We start from the raw sequence: 19,377 nt of genomic DNA, 5'->3' as shown, positions 1-19,377 counted from the left end.
CAATAGTCACACTTCAGCAAAAGGTTCGCGGATGCAGCCATCCAGACACTGAACTTTGAAACTCACAAATCTGCAGTTGCTGTGCGGCGCCAGCAGATGGTGGTGTTGTATCACTTTAACGACAAGATAGCAAAACAGGTTTGAGGAGATTTTTAGGTTAAATTTATTTCCTTGTTTCCCCAGAAAGGAACCAACAAGTAAAGCAACGACATTAGTATCTGTGTCAGTGATATTCACAGGGAAATCTGGCCGAAGGATAATGAATTTAATACTGACATTGGCATTCATCTTCCCACGAATAAATATGCGCATTAACAGCTAATTATTTTATGACCTCTTTTATTGATTTAAAGTGATGTGTACTTTTCTCATCCAGACTTATTAAATAATAAAGTTTTATGATGCGGTGAGGTTTAAGGGACGGCAGGGCTGGCATCTCCATTTGTTGTTGGAGGTGTGTTGGAGTAGATGCAAAATGTCACAGTCACCAATCTCCCTCCCGCTTTGCCATGGGGATACTTCACTCTGGAGCTCATTTTGCCCAGGCCATGCTGAATATCAGCATTGAAATGATCCAAACCCAGTGCCTCTGGACGTAAATTCGATTATTTTCTATTTCTGCGCTTGCTGTTCATGGATTGATCAGAATAACAAAACAAAAACGGTCTCACTGTGCGTGTCTGACTGAGATGGGGTTTTGTACAGTACACCAGATAAACACACTGTTATGGTAAACTATATGATCACTGTTTAATAAACTTCACAATTCCAGTAAATGAAAATTTCACCACATTCTTCAGATCCGCTCTGAATTGCGTCTGGGTCATGGCATGAATGCATGTGTTGGTGCAGCAACTCTCGAGTTGAAGCATAAATCCCAGTTCCTGAACAAATAATGGCAAAATAACAGAAATAAATTCAACTTGTACAATCGCTGATTAAGGCAAAACAATAGGAACCCTGACCATAACAGGATAAAATTTCCCGACATCGCAAAGGGTAAGATGGTAGATTTTCTTCACTTCTCTATCTCTTGGCCATTTGAACTTTCCCCACTCTTTTGCGTCTGAGGTCTACGGAGAACCTTGCTCGACAATAAAATGTGTTTAACGGTTGAAATATTGCACAGCAGTTTCAGCAATAAAGGAACAGATGAGGTTTGGAGAAGAAGGCTGTGGAGGCCAGTTCATTGAGTGTCTTTAAGACAGAGAGATATAGGTTCTTAATTGATAAGGGGATCGGGGTTATGGGGAAAAGGCAGCAGAATGGGGATGAGAAAAAATATCAGCCATGATTGAATGGCGGAGCAGACTCGATGGGCCAAGTGGTCTAATGCTGCTCCTATGTCTTATGGTCTTCTGGTCTTTTGGCTAAAATATAATGCAGACTTTCAACTTCTACTCACGCTGGTGAAAACAATTAATCAGAATCTGCATAACAGAAGTAGAGATTATTGGAAAGTACACTATATCCTCAGACATATAGTACCAGAACGTGTTCTTTGCACTGAGCAGCACACTCACTGTTCCAATAACCACAACTGCCGTTTTCTCAGTGTAGTAGTTTATTTTCTGTTTCTGACAAGTAATGGCCACGAATCGATCAAAGGTGAAAGTGACAGTGAACAAGACAGAACAATCGGTGACTGCGTACAGCAGGACGGCATGGATGTTGCACACTTGAGTCTGATGCATGAAGATAAATTGATCATTAACTCTGATAGGAACTTGCCTCAATATGAGGTCGATGATGACGACCAGTACACACGCTGCTAACATGGAAATTAGGAACGTGTGACACATTTTGAAAGTCCACACCTTCCGCGAGACAGGATAAGAATCGTCGATAAGTTCACTGTAAGGAAGAGAGACACAATTAACTCATATTTCAGATTGAGAACGGGAGCAGCGGTCTGTCAGGATTCTGGGGAGCAGTTGAAGTATTTGTTTTCACATAATCCAGCCTCAGAATAATATGGATTCACTGGTTCCGCTGAGACCGAGTTCACAGTAGGAAAGCACCGCATTGATGTAGCAAGAAAGCAGATTCACCAACAGATCAGATCTCCACTTTCAAGCCTTCTCCATATTTGTATTTGGGAAACACAATGATGCCAATGGGTTTGGACCAAATGTCCCTGGTCCGGGTCACTCTGCTGTGACTCTGCTGTAGACTCTGCATTTGTAGATATTGCATCAGTTGATTTGGAATTGGCTGTGAATCACAGCACTGGAAATTATATATATATTTTTACTGAGGTCAGGACCCTTTAGATACTAAGGCAGGAACAGTGAAAGTGGCCGGTGGAGGTGGGGACGGAGTGGGTGGAGCGAGGAGATGGGGGGGGGGGGGGGGGGTGGGGGCGTGGTAGCGGGGAGGGGAGGGAGAGGGAAATAAAGAGCAACCAGGCGACAGTAGGGACAATGGCTGCTGAGAAGAGAGAGAATTTTTCCCACTGCATTAACACATAAGGAACATGACGTTTGCATATAATAACATTATTAACTGGATCTCATGGACAAGGTAATAAATATAGTGAAATTACACTCACCAGTCACACCAACGGAGTGGGTAGTAAATCCTTCAGACATCGTGACGTACCCAAATAATACGAAGTTCAAGTGGAATAATCCAGTACATGGTTCATCGACTCTGAGATTCAATGATCTCTGGTTGTACTGGAGACCACTCTTATTTTTAACACCGGTGGGCACAATGAAAGCATTGCCTATTTATGGAGTGAGTAAAGTCACCGGAGAAACAATTAAACTTTGTGCCTACACGATTATTCACAATCGCCGAACAAACAAGATGAATTCAGCTTTTCTTGCAAAATACATGTTTATTGAAAGTCCTTTGCAATCATAGAAAATGATCTGACTGAAGACAAACAAATTGGCCCAAGCAGTTTGGTGAAAAATAGGATTATTGATTAAGACTATGTTACTGAACTGACGTGAATTAAGACAGTAATGAATATTTCTATCTCATAATGTCAATCTACAATTTCAGAATTTCAATGAAACTGTAATAGTGAAATTGGTGCAGATTCGGGGAATAATGTTGATGCTTCTGCAAATAAAAGAGAGGTGTCAAAAGCAGGATGATTAGAAATATTACACTGCTGGTTTTCAGCAAGAAACAGGTCTTAATCCGATAAAACAACCATCTGCCCTTGTATTGTTCACAGATATTATTTTATGGAGATTAACCCGTGCAAGAGGTAAATCAGGTGTCCAACCTGCGTTCCGAAACACATGTAACATTTCCTGTACTTTTGATGATAAGTGAGGATGTGTCCTGTGCCCTTCACCCAACCTTACATCTTCCTCTGCATGCCGTGCTGCTTTCAGACTGTGTGGATGCAATTCCATCGATCTGCACGTTTTATCTTCTCGAAATATCTTTCACCTTCAATTCACTCTACTTAGTAATATTTAATTCCTTCTATTATTTTTGCTCGAATTTAAAACAAATGTCAGTCGAGCCTATTTATAAACCTGACAAAAAAGGACATTATCTTACACGAATTACACCCAATATTATTTATACATACCCATTCAGTTGCACAAAACTCTGGTGATAACTAGAAGAATGGAAAAGTAATGATGCCGAAACGGGCCATTCAGCCCATCATGCATACTCTGGATACAACGGAGACAAATGGAACTAGTGGCTCCGTCTAATCCCACATTCTATCATCTGCTCCGTGGCCTTGCAGGTTCAAGCCCTTCTGATAGTGAGCCCATATTAGAAATAACGTGTATACCTTTGGCTATCGATATATAAAGGGAAATGAAAATGTCTTTGAGACACTCCTGAGAAGGTTTACTAAACGATTTCCAGTAATGAGCGGGTTGTCTCATGGAGATGGTTGGAGAGAGTAGACATATACACACTGAAAGTTCGAATAGTAAGAGGCGGCTTAATGGAAGAGTTTAAGATCTTGAGGGATGTTGACATTGTGGATGTGCACAGAATGTTGCCATTTCGGAGAGAATCCAAAACCGGGTGAGAAAGTTTCAAAGAAGGGGTCGCTCATTAAAGACAATGATGTGGAATGTGTTGTCTCTCAGATCGTCGTATGAACAATCAAAATAGAAAGATACGTAGGACATTAAGCCCCTCAAGCCCGCTCCACCATTTCATAACTTAATTCTAACATCAAATTTGCAGTCCACCTACACCTGATCACCAATCACGTATGACTCAGCAAAAACTTATCCACATCTACCTTAAAAATAATGAAAGCTCTGTTGCCACCGATTATTGAGAAAGAGAGTTCCAAAGCATGAGGACCAACAATGCCATAAGGAATAGGGACAAGGGCAGGCCGCTCAGCCTTTCGAGCCTCTTCAGTCATTAATGCAATTGTATACGGTGTTAGTGAGACCACACCGTGAGTATTGTGTGCAGTTTTGGTGTCCTTATCTGGGGAAGGATTTCATTGCCCTACAGGGAGTACAGCGAACGTTTACCAGGCTTATATCTGGGATGACAGGTCTGTCACATGAGGAGGGACTAAGTCGGTTAGCATTACATTCATTCTAGTTTAGAAGAATAAGGGAGGAGTCATAGCAACGACAAAATTCTAACAGAGTTAGACAGGGTAGATTCAGAGAGAATGTTCCTAATGGTGGGGGAGGCCGGAAGTGGACTAGAATATCTCATCAGGTCTGAAGGCATTTTTGCAGAGAGACCATCAGAAAGACATGGGTGTGATGGAACTTGGGAAAATAAATAGCAATATCTTGAGGAGTTTAGGTTTTCCAGAGAAGGATATGCTGGAGTCTTAAAGCGCATCCCGGTAGATAAATCCTCAGCACCTGATGAAGTGTATCCTAGGACGTTGTAGGAGGCTAGGGAGGAAATTGTGTATCCACTAGCAGAGATATTTTAAACATCGATAGCAATAGGTGAGGTGCCCGAAGATTGGAGGGTGGCAAATGTTGTGTCTTTGTTTAAAAGCGAAAAGCCTGGGAACTACAGGCCGGTGAGCCTCACAGCTGTAGTTTTTTTACGTGTTCATGGGACATGGGCGTCGCTGGCTGGCCAGCATTTATTGCCCATCCCCAGTTGCCCGAAAGCAGTTGAGAGGCAATCACATTGCTGTGGCTCTGGAGTCACATATAGGCCAGACCGTGTAATGACAGCAAATGTCCTCCCCTAAAGAGCATTAGTGAACCAGATAAGTCTTTCCAACAATCAACAATAGTTTCATGGTCATCAGTAGATTCTTAATTCCAGAATTTTTTTATTGAATTCAAATTCCACCGGCTGTCATGACCGAGTTCGAACCCCGGTCCGCAGAACTTAGTTGAGTTTCTGGATTAATAGTCTAGCGTTAATACCACGAGGCTATCGCCCCCCTCCCCCTCACCCCGCCCCCCCCACCCCCGCCGCCCCGCCCAACTAAGTTGATCGAAGGAATTCTTACAGATCGGATCGACAGGCATTTGGAGAGTCAAAGACTGATTAGGGACAGTCAGCATCGCTTTGCGAGTGGAAAATCATGTCTCACAAATTTGATTGAGTTTTTTTTGAAGGGGTAACCAAGAAGGTAGATGAGGGCCGTGCCGTCGATGTTGTCTATATGAACTTTAGCAAGGCCTTTGACAAGGTACCGCATGGTAGGTTGTTGCATGAGATTAAAACTCACGGGATCCAGCTAGGTCGCCAAATTGATATAAAATTAACTTGATGACAGAACACAGAGGGTGGTGTAGAGGCTTGTTTTTCAAACTGGAAGGCTGTGAGCAGCGGTGTGCCATAGGGATCGATGTTGGGTCCACTGTCACTTGTCATTTATATTAATGATATGGATGAGAATTTAGGAGGCATGGTTAGTAAGTTTGCACATGACACCAAGAATGATGGCATAGTGCACAGTGAAGAACGTTATCTCAGATTTCAACGGGAACTTGATCAATTCAGCCAGTGGGCTGACGAATGGCAGATGGAGTTTAATTTAGATAAATGCGAGGTGATGCATTTTGGTAGATCGAACAAGGGCAGGACTTGCTCAGTTAATGGTAGGGCGTGGCGAGAGTTATAGAGCAAAGAGATCTGGGGGTACATGTTCATAGCTCATTGAAAGTGGTGTCACAGGTGGATAGGGTGGTGAATACGGCATTCGGTATGCTTGGTTTCATTGGTCAGAACAGTGAATACAGAAACTGGGACGTATTGTTGAAGTTGTGCAATCATTGGTAAGCCAAACTTGGAATACTGTGTACTGTTCTGGTCATTCTATTATAGAAAGGACATTATTAAACTAGAAAGAATGCAGAAACGATTTACTAGAATGCTCCGAGAACTTGATGGTTTGAGTTACAAGGAGTGGTTGGATAGACTGGGACTTTTTTCTCTGGAATGTAGGAGGCTCAGGACGATCTTATAAAGGTCTATGAAATACTGAGAGACATAGATCAGCTAGATAGTCAATATCATTTCCCAGTGGTAGGGGAGTCTAAAACTGGAAGGCATAGGTTTAAGATGAGAGCGGAGAGATACAAAAGGATCCAGAGGAGCATTCTTTTTTCACACTGAGGGTGGTGAGTGTCTGTAACAATCTACCAGAGATAGTAGTAGAGGCGGGTACAATTGTGTCTTTTAACAAGCGTTTAGAAAGTTACATGAGCAAGATTGCTATCGAGGGATATGGGCCAAACGCTGGCAATTGGGACTGGCTTGGTCGTTAAAAAAAGGTGGCATGGACAAGCCTGGCAGAAGGGCCTTTTTCCATGCTGTAAACCTGTGACTCTAAGACTCTTTGACTCTATGAGATTGGAGCCAACGTTTCGAAATCAACTTGTCAGAGGCTCAGAGCTCTGACGGCGGGTCATCAGGACTCGAAACGTTGTCTCTATTCTCTATCCACTGATACTGTTAAAACTGTTGACATTATCCAGCATTTTCTGTTTCTGTTTCAGTTTCCAGCATAAGCAATAATTTGTTTTATTAAGCAAAGGAGAGTGATAGGCTGCAACGCACTGACGATAGAGATGGTGTTGCAAAGTATATTTGGGTGGTAATGGGTCAGACTTTACCTTTTACACTGACACAAACATCGCCTCGATCTCGCTCCAAATCTCGGACTAAATGATAATCTTCGCATTGAATCTACTCAGTCCCATGAGGTCACAGGAGCTGAACACAAGTGAAGAAGGTGGATTTTGCAGTAATGGGTTGTAGGATGAAAGAAATATTGTGAAGGCAGCAGCAGTGGGGATGAAAATGAAACAATTATAGAAAGTTACAGTCGAGGAACAGCTTATTAGTCTTGGCATATTGCTTTGAAACAACAGTTGTGATTAGTTGATCAGGAATAAGAAAGAGACAAGTTGTTTCATACGAAATTCTATTTTCACAATTTGTCACCTGTCATTGAACCTGGGCCTTGGCGGTTAAAGCCTTGAATCTGAACCACGAGACCACCCGCTCTCCAGCATCACCTGCTCAATGTTTGCGTGTCTATCATTCCTTGTGTCAATTAATCCACCTTGCCTTGCTCTCTACCACAGACCTTCACTTTTGTTGTTTTTACCGAGTGACTCCTGACTTTGCAATCAGAAAATGCTGGAAATACTCAGCATATCAGTTGACATTTACCAAAAACACAAATTATGAAACGTTTCCCTGACTCTGTATTGAAAAGCATGCAGAAATATTGCTGTCCGGTTTCGAACCCTCAGAAAGAATGTAATAATTGAAGTGGCGAGTTTGTTGTATGTTGTCAATGGCTGAACATATCACTGGTATTGAAGCAGATTGTGTCATTTTTCAGGAGAATCCCTTTGGTTCAAGTGTGCTTTCAGCGAGCTTAACAATAACAAAAGGAGCGTGGATAAAGCAAATTTTAAAACATGCTGTAACTGCTGGTCTGATGGATAGAGTTTGACACTTTCACTGCTGTTTTGATTACAGGTCAGGATATGAAGATTTATTGCTCGTGTCCAAATCATGAAACACATTTCAGTTATTTCCCTGTAGAATGCAGGAATCCTGGTCTCGCCTCATGTCCTGCCCTTATTGAAGTGAAGACCCTGACCAAATTCAACAGGAAGTTTTCTTGTCATTTCTGGCGGGAGATTAGGAACCAGACGAGGTTAAGGACAGTTTAAATCGTAAAGGCCCTTCACTGAAGTTCATTGTGTTTCTGACTGGAGAAGAGTTCTCTTTGTTGCATGGATCACTTCTCTGATTAACTGACGGAACGGACTCGAAGTACCCAATGGTTCATACCAAATTCTTTGCCTCTGAGCTATTTCACTAGCAATACCGTTAAAATACCTGGTGATCGTTTGCACTTCCGTGATAGCGGGTCCGAGTGGTCTCAGACGTTGGGTTGAGGTTCCAGTCTTTGGGGAGGCGTGAATTCCAATTCAAACGCTGCTACAAGTGGTTTTAGTTCTGGACACTACGCTGGAGATTTTCAGCTGTGAAGAGGGGCGAAATACATTGGGGCTGATTTCGCCTGAGCATTGAATGCTGAGGGCCGACATGATTGAGTGTGCAAAATTTTGAGGGACATGGATTGGCAGATAGGAATAGTCGTTTCCCCATAGCAGAAGGGTGAACAACCAGGCGGCATAGATTTAAGGTATGGAGAAAGAGCTTCAGAGAGGATCAGAGGGTGATGGCAATCTGGAACCCACTGCCTGAAAGGTTGTTAGAGGCGAGAACACCAACACTAAGAACACTTAAGAACCATTTAGAAGAGCACTTTAAATGCCTCGATATCACAGGCAGCCACATTCGTCACACCTCTGGAGTACAGCTCTTTTGTCCATGTGTGACATTGGCAAACTTCCAGCAAATTGGGACCCGGCTTCAATTCCAGCCTTCGGTAATTGTGCGGCGTTTGCACGTTCTCCCCGTGTGTGCCTGAGTTTCCTGCCGGTGTTCAAGTTTCCTCCCACAGTGACCAGTTGTGCATGTTAGGTGGATTGGCCACGTATTTGCTGTAATTGCTTATAAATGATAGATTGGCTGTGTGACTATCTAGCAAAGTTTAGACAATGACATGAAATGAGGCAGTGGGAAAATAGATGATTATGGTCTAATTGCAAATCTCTCTTATGAGCTTTTCTAGTGGTCAGGATTAGGCGCCGTGCCCGGGATTTATTCCCAGTCACGGGGTGAACATTTTTTTGTTTAACTCATCATTAAATCAAATTAGGCCTCTGTGAAGCGAGATCGGTTCGAAGTCTGTCCCATTAAACACGGTGATAGTGCCACATAACACAATGGAGGCTATTCTCAATGCAAAGGTGGGACTTCATCTCCACACGGATTATGCAGTGATCACTCTTGCTGATACCGTCGTGGACAGTTGCATCTGCAGCCGGCAGATTGGTAAGGATGAGGTCAAGTATGTTGTTTCCTCTTGTTGGTTCCTTCACCAGCTGCTGTAGATCAAGTCTAACAGTTACATATTTTAGGACCCGACCAGCTCGATCAGTATTGCTGCTACTGAACCATTCTCGTTGGTGGACATTGAAATCCCCCATCCAGAGTACATTCTGCGCCCTTGCCACCCTCAGTGCTTCCTTCAAGTGTATTTCAACATGGAGGATCACTGATTCATGAGCCGAAGGAGGACGGTACCTGGTATCCAGTAAGAGGTTTCCTTCCACATGTTTAACCTGAAGCCATGAGACTACAGAGTCGATGTTAAGAATTCCCAGGGCAACTCACTCCCGATTGTATCCCACTGCGCTGCCATCTCTGCTAGGTGGCGGCACTGTGGTATACAGTCGCTAGGAGTTCGCTGGGGCATGAAATTTACACTGAGGCGAAATCGTCCCACAAGATGCTGAAGTGATCGAATTATATAAAATTTTAAGAGGGATTGATAGAGTAAACGTAGACAAAATGTTTCTTCTTATTGGGCAGTCGAGATCAAGAGGTCACAATTACACAAAAAAACAAAACACGATGAATGCTGGAATCTGTGCAAAAAACAGAAAATGCTTGGAAATCTCAACTGATCTGACAGCATCTGTGGGGAAGGAATAGAACCAACCTACTGTCACATGGATAGGTTGAGAGGCGGTAGATTTAAAACGGAGATGTTGGGGAACTACTTATTGCTCATGGTCGTCGATTTGTGGAACTCGCTGCTCCATTGAAGGGTGGAGTCTGAATCCTTAAAAAGGTTTAAAGAAGGAGACAGATATATTTCCAACACAAAATGAATTAACAGATAAGGGGCAGTGGATTTGAGACCAGGGAATGATCAGCCATGAACTGATTGAATGCTGGAGCAGGCTCGAGGCGCTGAATTTGCCCACTGCTGATCTTAATTCCTATGTTCCTAAGTGAAACTTTCAATCTTTAGAACCCACCAACCACATCAATGAGGCAGGTGTGCAACCTATCTGCCAAAATACTTGTTTTGGCAGATAAGGCAAAGGAGAATCCAAAGAGCTTCGACAAAGACAGAAAGGGCAAAAGAGTAGGAAGGGAGAGAGTAGGGCCTCTTAAGGATCAACAAGATCATCTATGTGCGGATCCACAAGAGATGGGTGGGATCCTAAATGAATATTTCTCATCAGTATTTGCTGTAGAGAAAAGCATGGATGTTCGGGAACTTCAGGAAATAAATTGTGATGTCTTGAGGAGTGTACATTTTACAGATAAGGAGGTGCTGGAAGTCTTAACGCGCATTGAGGCGGATAAATCCCGGGACCTGATGAAGTATATCCCAGGACATTGTGGGAGGCTAAGGAGGAAATTGAGGGTCCCCTAGCAGAGATATTCGAATCGCTGATAGTCGCAGGTGAGGTGCCTGAAGATTGGAGTGTGGTAAATGTTGTGCTTGTTTAAAAAGGGCTGCAGGGAAAAGCCTGGGAACTACAGGCCAGTGAGCCCCACATCTGTGATGGGTAAGTTGTTGGAAGGTATTTTAAGAGACAGGACCTACAGGCATTTTGAGACGGAATGACTTATTAGAGATAGTCAACGACTTGCCTGTGCTTGCAAAATCTCACTAACTGTCCTGGCTGGAGACAATACACATCTCTTTAACCTGTGCTTAACCCTCTCTCCACTCAAATTGTCTGTACCTTTAAGACCTGATTACCTGTAAAGACTCGCATTCCAACCATTGTTTTGTAAATTGAGTTTGTGTCTATATATGCCTTGTTTGTGAACACAACTCCCACTCACCTAATCAAGGGGCAGTGCTCCGAAAGCTTGTGGCTTGTGCTAACAAATAAACCTATTGGACTTTAACCTGGTGTTGTGAGACTTCGTACTGTGCTTACCCCAGCGGGCGGTGGTGGGGGTGGGGAGGAGGAGAACTGGGGGGAGTGGTGGAAACAATCCCTCAGCATGTACACTATCAAACAGTCTCGCCGTTGCAGACTTGTCAATGGGATCACTTTTTATTACAGAGAAAGGGATAACCACAATGAATCTCTCCTCCAAGGGCAACTGTCTCATCACAGCAATCAATCCATTGAACCTTCGTTACACAGACACTGCGAGAATAGAGGGAAATAAGAACACACGATGGAAAGTGGATAGAGGCACAGTGAGAGACCGAGAGAGTGAAAAATAATGAGGTCGTTCCACAGAAACAAAGAGAGACAGATATAGACAGTGCGTGGGGGAGTCAGCCACATCGTATGAATGAATAACAATGTACACAAAGCTAGCGGCCGGAACCCACAAGCATTGTGTCCTCTGAATTGTTGACGAGGGGTAAAGAGAATGTCCAAAAGAACAGAAAACTTTTGAAAACATCTTGAATTGCCTGTGAGTGCGTTGTGCTGTTAGATTCCTTGTGCTATCAGTTTCCCAAACGCAACCACTGGAAAACACATCCTGCCGTGTGCACAGCAAAGAAATGAACAAGACTTTGCCATTGCAATGGGGCTCGTCCGGGATTTGAACCCAGGACCTCTCGCAGCCTTGCACATCATAACACCCAAAGCGAGAATCATACCCCTAGACCAACGAGCCGCTGTTGCGGGAGTTGCTCAAATACGGATATTATATTGTCACACAAATCTGACCAGACAGCTGCACTGAAAGCTGGAAGCGCTGGAAAAACTCAGGACGTCAGGCAGCAAGTGCGCACAGGGAAAGGACTCTCTTCTTACACCTTCATAACCTTTCATTTTACCCTTTAAGCTTGTAAAGTTTGGAAATATAGGAAGTTTTAAACAAGTGAAATCCAGGAGCGAGGAAACATAACAACAGGAAAGGGCCCTGACCGGGTACAATTCAAGAGAGATAAATGAACAACTTGTTTACAGTCCATGGTCTGAGCGTGACGAAAGCAGAGTATCATACAACGTTTGCACCGCAGAATGAGACCATTCACAAAATCTTTGAAAAAGTCACGTGTGCTGTGGATAATAGGGAGCCAGTGGGTGTACTGTACAGCGATTTCACAGGAGCTGCAGTGATGAGGTTGGTGGATTTGGGAAATTGAGAGGAACACATGAGTAGCTTGTCTGACTATTTCGTCTCATTGCCGCTTTCATGCTGCAGCGAAAAGTAATCCTTGTTGCCATTGGATGAAGGACTAACTTGTGTTCTACCTGAACAGAACATTTTGAAAGAGAGACTTGCCTCTGGTGGAGATAGATCTGAGATGAAAATAATGAAATATAAAACGAAGTAAATTTGATTAAACATCCAACGTATTAGAAATATTGGGTCATCCAAACTATTAGAAATATTGGGTTGACAGTAAGTGGCATGAATTGATGCTGTGATCGCAGATATAGAACTGGAACCCACCATCACACCGGGTGAATCCGCTGTCTGTTTAAATGTTGATCAAAGAAAAATGTTAATCACCTTGCACAATGGAACGTACGGTAACTCAGTCAATAAGCACCCTCCACTCACAAATAACAGAAAGGGTCAATTTCATCTCACAACTTTAAACTTCTTGCTATGTTCCGTACATTTACCATGAAGTTTAATAAAGTAAGTGAATAGAGTTTGTGATGGTAAAAAAAATGTCCACGCCCATGAGGTACGTGAGCATAGTGACGGACACAGAGGAACAAACATAACCATAGACCACCGAGACAGAGGAATAAGGAGAGACAAAACGGAGGTTAGACATTAAGGGTATATAGCTTAGGGGTCGGGCATTTGACTGCAAGTCAAGACGCTTCTGCATTCAAATCGGATGCCTCCTTCCGCGCTTAATAGATTTTGTTTTCAATCTAAACTGCCCTTCATTGGCTGGAAAGCGCTTTGTGACGTCCACTGGACGGGAGAGGTTCTATATCAATGCAAACATTTCATGACCTTCAGTCCCAGTCCTCTGTTACTGAGCCCAATCAGTGGGAACAATCTGTCCCTCCCTGCTCTATCAAACGGCCCTTTTCCCATGTTAGGAGAAGGGATTAACCATTACACCACAACAACACTGTGGGGTAAAATAGTAAAACATACATGTTTAGATTTGTAAACGATGCCATCATTTGGTCTTTCTGTGTCAGGCTTGGTGAAAATTGAAATGGCACCGAATTTGCAGCCAACACTTTAACACTATGATTTAAGATGCCACGTGGGCTACAGATGTGTCAGTCTCTGTGGCGCAATTGACCAGCGCGTTCGGCTGTTAATTGAAAAGTTGGTGGTTCGAAAACATCCAAGGATGGCGCTTGCACTTTTTTTTCTCTCCATCTGCTTTCATTGTCTCTCGGTTTTTGAGTACCACTGACTCCTTAGGCAACACTAAAAAAAACTTATCGTGTGTTTCTGCCTCTACTGTTAGCCGACGTTAGTTTATTGAACATTTATCTCATATTATTTGTAACAATTTATATATTTCAAATATTATTAAACTCAATAACTGAACTCGAAACTTCAACCCATGTTTGACCTTGGTTTTCCATTTTCCTGCTTTCCAGCCAATGAAGGACAGTTTAGATTGAAAACAAAATCTATTAAGCGCGGAAAGAGGCATCCGATTTGAATGCAGAAACGTCTTGACTTGCAGTCAAATGCCCGACCCCTAAGCTATATTCCCTTAATATCAATGAGCTATACCCCCTCAGGGCATTTTTGTAATCAATCATGAAGTACAAACTAACATTTTGTTTGCTCTAATTCAGTTCATATGCAACAACGATCTAGAATCGGGGAAAATTAAAAGAAATGTTAATTTCAATTATGTTTCGACCTTATTTTAAATCGGGGAGCCTTTCGTATATGAAATGAACATGTTAACCCCTACAATCCAGAAGCTCTGCTCATGACCAATGTGACCGGCCTAGAATATCAAACAGTGCAGTCTGATTGCAATTTAAATCCTTGCTTTGTAGAATTATAATTCTGTGGAAAACCTTAGCCATGTGGCAGAGTCATTGATCTAACATAAGATTTAGAAAATAGCATTTGTCCCGAATTTTATCTTTCTCCATGACTGCAGTTGCAGAATATTATTGAAGCATTGGGGAATTGTAAATGCCACATGGCTGTGAGATAATGTGATTCCTTAATATTTAATAACACTGAGAGATGGGACAGCTGTTTTGCAAAGGTATTATCAGTTTTTATGAACACAATAATCAGTATACTTCAGGAACACAGGTGACAAATGGAAGTGTTTAGAATTTGATGCGTGTCCACAGATTCTGTCAAACCAGCTGAGAATTTCCACCATCTTATGCTTGTATTATAAATACAGGTTTTATCAGAACATAAAACACACTGCAAGACGGCAACGATAAATGAATTAGTCCCACAAGCTGTTCACGTGTAAATTTTAATTTCCGAAACCCACCAATCTCATCATTACTGATCCTGTGAAACTTACCTTGTAAAACACGGCAGGCATTCATCTCTCAAAGAACTGAAACGCCTCAAATGTGAACTCTCTGCTCTCAATCTCAGGACTTTGCAATTATAAAAACAGCATTCTAGTGAAAGTGTAACTCAGTCCTCACTCCACTGATCTTTGCCGACTTACTGTGTATTTCCCTCATTGAACTCATTTCAGGTTGGGACAGACAAATTCCTGATCTATTGGCAGCGCTTTGCAGCCTATCACTGTCCTTCACTATCTGTGTTTGTTCTTGAACTGTTGCCCATGTGACATTTCCAATTCGGACACAAATATAGATCTAACTCCACTGCTTCTGACAGAGCTGTTTTCGATCAGGAAACAACTCAGGTTTGTTAAATGGAATACCAAAAACTTTAAATCTTAGCATATTGAAGCCGATCAATGACCCTGAAAGCGCCAAATCCGAAGCACTGGACCATGAGGATTTCCTTCTCCTGGTTCTCCCATAGACTGAATACAGGAATTCCACAGTGCCAATTATTCACAGTCGCATTCTCCTTCCAGTCTTGTGCACGTTGTTCAGCTTTGAAATTATTCATCTTTTCACATTAGCTTCCAGTGTGATGAAAGCAGAGCAGTGATAAGCTGAAGGTTTTCAACAGATTTACCACAATAAGGTTTATAACAAACATTACTCTTTGAATGTGGTGAGCTGCAGTGACATTTAATGCAGTCGAAGGTAACTCACTCATTCTGACAGTTGGTACCAGCAATTGCAATGTAAGTATGATGTCGAGATACCGGCGTTGGACTGGGGTGGGCACAATAAGAAGTCTCACAGCATCATGTTAAAGTCCAACAGGTTCATTTGCTCCGATAATAAAATCAATTTGCTTTATTTTATCAGCGCCCGGAAAGCTCCTGACTCCAAATAGACCTGGTGTTGTAAGACTTCCTAATGTAAATATGAATTGTTGTGGGTAATTGACAGGATTGTGGAATGGGGCAGATTTTTCCTTCTTCCTGTTCAACCTGCCACAAGTATCTCTCCCGTTTTCGACCAGGAAGCAATATCCACTCTCCTTAATTCATGTGTTGCACGAGAGCAATGAATCATCATTCCCGACCCGCGAATCGAACCCAAACCATGGCAGTTAAAGCAGCGAATTCCATCGACTAGACCAACAGGGAAATTGAGGTGACCTGAGCATTATTGAGCAATTGTGGGCGTGTGTGTGTGTGTGTGATTTGGGAGAAAGGTCACGTGCTTTCGGGTAATCCCTGATGAATGAAGCCTCCGACCTCGTTATCGCTGAGCGTTTTGTGTTCTTGAGAAATCGTCCTCTGGAGCTGATGCAATGAGGCCAGGAGAGTAACTCACTGCACCGTCCGCAATGTGATTGCGGTGCGATTTGCTGAAAGCTGTTCATTTTATTAAAATAATCTTTTTGCGAATTGTAAATGAAATGCCCGTCAGTACCCGGTATGAATTCTCACAACACCAGGTTAAAGTGCAACAGGTTTGTTTGAAATCACGAGCTTTCGGAGCGCAGCTCCTTCATCACTCACGCTGAGGATTCACCACATTTTTCTGGCTTTGAATGAAAGCAATAGATATCTCGTCAATTCCCCTGTATCCTGAGTGTACGACACTGATTTCCACAGTACACTGCTTTAAATGTTTGTTTTCAATGTGAAATTAAGTATTTTGATTCCATGTGAAGGATTTAAACTTACACTCTTCCGGGAAGATTGTGACATAGTGGTAAAATCAGTGGAGCATGAATCCTGTGGCCCAGGCTCACAGGTCACGATCCCACCGCAGTCTAGAACTGAAACGGAAGTGAAAACTAGTCTCAGTAATGAAGCTTTGTTTTCTGATTGTCATGAAAACACATCTTGCAGAAGGAAATCTGTCATAAAGAACAAAGAACAAAGAACAGTACAGCACAGGAAACAGGCCCTTCGGCCCTCCAAGCCTGTGCCGCTCCTTGGTCCAACGAGACCAATCGTTGGACCAAGGGCGGCACGGTAGCACAGTGGTTAGCACTGCTGCTTCACAGCTCCAGGGTCCCAGGTTCGATTCCCGGCTCGGGTCACTGTCTGTGTGGAGTTTGCACATTCTCCTCGTGTCTGCGTGGGTTTCCTCCGGGTGCTTCGGTTTCCTCCCACAGTCCAAAGATGTGCTGGTTAGGTTGATTGGCTAGGTTAAAAATTGCCCCTTAGAATCCTGAGATGCGTAGGTTAGAGCGATTAGCGAGTAAAATATGTGGGGGTAGGGCCTGGGTGGGATTGTAGTCGGTGCAGACTCGATGGGCTGAATGGCCTCCTTCTGCACTGTAGGGTTTCCATGTTTGTATCCCTCCATTCCCAGGCTGCTCATGTGACTATCCAGGTAAGTCTTAAACGATGTCAGCGTGCCTGCCTCCACCACCCTACTTGGCAGCGCATTCCAGGCCCCCACCACCCTCTGTGTAAAAAACGTCCCTCTGATATCTGAGTTATACTTCGCCCCTCTCACCTTGAGCCCGTGACCCCTCGTGATCGTCGCCTCCGACCTGGGAAAAAGCTTCCCACTGTTCACCCTATCTATACCCTTCATAATCTTGTACACCTCTATTAGATCTCCCCTCATTCTCCGTCTTTGCAAGGAGAACAACCCCAGTCTCCCCAATATCTCCTCATAGCTAAGACCCTCCATACCAGGCAACATCCTGGTAAACCTTCTCTGCACTCTTTCTAACGCCTCCACGTCCTTCTGGTAGTGCGGCGACCAGAACTGGATGCAGTACTTCAAATGTGGCCTAACCAGCGTTCTATACAGCTGCATCATCAGACTCCAGCTTTTATACTCTATACCCCGTCCTATAAAGGCAAGCATACCATATGCCTTCTTCACCACCTTCTCCACCTGTGTTGCCACCTTCAAGGATTTGTGGACTTGCACACCTAGGTCCCTCTGTGTTTCTATACTCCTGATGACTCTGCCATTTATTGTATAACTCCTCCCTACATTATTTCTTCCAAAATGCATCACTTCGCATTTATCCGGATTAAACTCCATCTGCCACCTCTGCGCCCAATTTTCCAGCCTATCTATATCCTGCTGTATTGCCCGACAATGCTCTTCGCTATCTGCAATTCCAGCCATCTTCGTGTCATCAGCACACTTGCTGATTACACCAGTTACACCTTCTTCCAAATCATTTATATATATCACAAATAGCAGAGGTCCCAGTACAGAGCCCTGCGGAATACCACTGGTCACAGACCTCCAGCCGGAAAAAGACCCTTCGACCACTACCCTCTGTCTCCTATGTCCAAGCCAGTTCTCCACCCATCTAGCCACTTCTCCTTGTATCCCATGAGCCTTAACCTTCTTAACCAACCTGCCATGTGGGACTTTGTCAAATGCCTTACTGAAATCCATATAGACGACATCCACGGCCCTTCCTTCATCAACCGTTTTTGTCACTTCCTCAAAAAAGTCCACCAAATTTGTAAGGCACGACCTCCCTCTTACAAAACCATGCTGTCTGTCACTAATGAGATTGTTCCGTTCTAAATGCACATACATGCTGTCTCTAAGAATCCTCTCCAACAACTTCCCTACCACGGACGTCAAGCTCACCGGCCTATAATTTCCTGGGTTATCCCTGCTACCCTTCTTAAACAACGGGACCACATTCGCTATCCTCCAATCCTCAGGGACCTCACCCGTGTCCAAAGAAGCGACAAAGATTTCCGTCAGAGTCCCAGCAATTTCATCTCTCGTCTCCCTGAGCAGTCGAGGATAGATGCCATCAGGCCCTGGTGCTTTGTCAGTTTTAATGTTCCCTAAAAAACCTAACACTACCTCTCTCGTAATGGAGATTTTCTCTAACGGGTCAACACCTCCCTCCGAGACACTCCCAGTTAACGCGCCCCTCTCCGTCGTGAATACCGATGCAAAGTATTCATTTAGGATCTCCCCTATTCCCTTGGGTTCTAAGCATAATTCCCCTCCTTTGTCCCTGAGAGGTCCGATTTTCTCCCTGACAACTCTTTTGTTCCTAACGTATGAATAGAATGCCTTAGGATTCTCCTTCATCCTGCCTGCCAAGAACATCTCGTGACCTCTTTTTGCCCATCTAACTCCCCGTTTGAGTTCTTTCCTACTCTCTCTGTATTCCTCCAGAGCTCCATCTGTTTTCAGTTGCCTGGACTTAACGTACGCCTCCCTTTTCATTTTAATCAGATCCTCAATTTCCCTGGTTATCCACGGCTCTCGACCCTACCTTTCCTATCTTTCCTTTTTACAGGCACATGCCTATCCTGCAGCCTTATCAATAGTTCCTTAAAAGACTCCCACATGCCAGACGCGGACTTACCCTCGAACATCCTCTCCCAATCAACATCCACCAATTCCTGCCTCATCCGGCTATAGTTAGCCTTCCCCCAATTTAGCACCCTGCCCGTAGGACAGCACTCATCCTTGTCCATTACTATCCTAAAGTTAACATAGTTGTGGTCACTATTTGCCACATGTTCCCCTACCGAAACGTTGACGACCTGACCGGGCTCATTTCCCAGAACTAGGTCCAGTATAGCCCCCTCCCTAGTCGGGCTATCTA

The 19,377-nt window shown here is 43.5% G+C and overlaps 1 protein-coding gene and 1 non-coding gene across 2 annotated transcripts in view; one reads left to right on the top strand and one right to left on the bottom strand.

Annotated features, from left to right (window-relative positions):
- The window catches only part of LOC144484979 (uncharacterized), a 565,458-nt gene that overhangs the window by 157,910 nt on the left and 388,171 nt on the right, over window positions 1–19,377 (top strand). The gene's annotated exons all lie outside the window — the stretch shown is intronic.
- Window positions 11,881–11,970, bottom strand: trnap-ugg (transfer RNA proline (anticodon UGG)). Its single transcript is given in 2 exon segments — window positions 11,881–11,916; window positions 11,935–11,970. It is a non-coding gene; the product is annotated as a tRNA-Pro (tRNA).

The sequence above is a fragment of the Mustelus asterias genome, unplaced genomic scaffold (genome assembly GCF_964213995.1).
Source record: "Mustelus asterias unplaced genomic scaffold, sMusAst1.hap1.1 HAP1_SCAFFOLD_150, whole genome shotgun sequence".
In the NCBI taxonomy this organism is placed as follows: Eukaryota; Metazoa; Chordata; class Chondrichthyes; order Carcharhiniformes; family Triakidae; genus Mustelus; species Mustelus asterias.
This window is presented reverse-complemented; position numbering and strand designations above follow the sequence as displayed.